This window comes from Mandrillus leucophaeus, unplaced genomic scaffold (genome assembly GCF_000951045.1).
Source record: "Mandrillus leucophaeus isolate KB7577 unplaced genomic scaffold, Mleu.le_1.0 Scaffold957, whole genome shotgun sequence".
Taxonomy (NCBI): domain Eukaryota; kingdom Metazoa; phylum Chordata; class Mammalia; order Primates; family Cercopithecidae; genus Mandrillus; species Mandrillus leucophaeus.
Genome location: NW_012110441.1, coordinates 314,327 through 315,711, shown reverse-complemented (window position 1 = coordinate 315,711; position 1,385 = coordinate 314,327).

The window sequence follows — 1,385 nt, the reverse complement described above, 5'->3', positions numbered from 1 at the left end:
ATACTACGCAACCATGAAAAGAATGAGAATGTGGTACGTATACACTGTGGAATACTACGTAGCCATGAAAAGAATGAAAATGTGTCCTTTGCAGCAACATGGATGCAACTGGAGGCCGTTCTCCTAAGCAAATTAATGCAGGAACAGAAAACCAAATACGGCATGTTCTCACTTACAAGTGGGAGCTAAACATTGAGGACACGTGTACAAAAATATGGGAACAAAAGACACTGCGGCCTCCTGGAGGGTTGGGGATGGGGATTAAAGAACTTCCTTCAGGTATGATGCTCGCCATCTGGGTGATGGGACGCTTCCTCCAAACCTCAGCATCACGCAATATTCTCATGTAACAAATCTGCATGGGTGCCTGCTAAAACTAAAATAAAAGTTGAAATTTTAAAAGTAAAGTAAGATAAATGTCATATCAGTTATTTGATCAGTCAAACGTTTCATTTAACACCTTAAATAAAAACAGTCGTAGGTATTGGAAGGATGAAGAATTGAAATGGAAGTCCACAGAGGCAAAACGGGCAAACAGTTAAAATATGTAAGCAGGTATTGTTTGTTTCGCGTAGGTCTCAATGTTGTTGTTTACACATTTGTCAGTTGATTGGTTGTTTTGGTGAATATTCATTGGACTCAAGTAAACGGTTCATTTTCTAATTCCTGGAGTGAGGCCGCTATAAACGGTCATGTGTAGATTTTCCCGTGAAATAGACTTTCATCTCTCCAGAGTGCATGTCCAGGCGGGGGTTGCTCACTCCCGAGGGAAGCGTAGACATAATGTTAAAATACACTGCCACCTTGTCGTCTGGAGCAGCTGCCGCACATCCTCGCCAGCGCTGGGTGTGGCCACACGTTGCCTTTTCCTTGTGCTGTTCTCAGAGGTGTGTCGTGGTTCCACGCGCCAGTAGTATATGTTTTTATTCCCTCGTGGCTGACGATGTCGAGCAGCTCGTGTTCTTATCTGCCATGCAAATGTCTTTGGTGAATGAGTTGTTCCCTCTTTTGCCCATTATTCATCTACTTGCGTTGTGTTAAATGTGTTTGTGTTTCGTTGTCTTGGCAGGGCTGTCAGTGAGACTGACTTAAACTTCAATTCCAACGTGTTCTCTGTTATTAGATAAAAATGCTGTGGACATGTGTGTGCTGATCTTGTATCCAGTGACACTGCTGAACTCATGGACTAGATATCGGTGAGGTTTGTCTGTCTTTTCCGGTAAATTCCTCGGAATGTTCTACATAAACAATTATGCTCTCTGTAAATAGAGATGGTTTTCTTTCTTCCTTTGTTGTCTGAATGCTTTTTTTTTTTTTTTTTTGAGACGGAGTCTCGCTCTGTCGCCCAGGCTGGAGTGCAGTGGCCAGATCTCAGCTCACTGCAA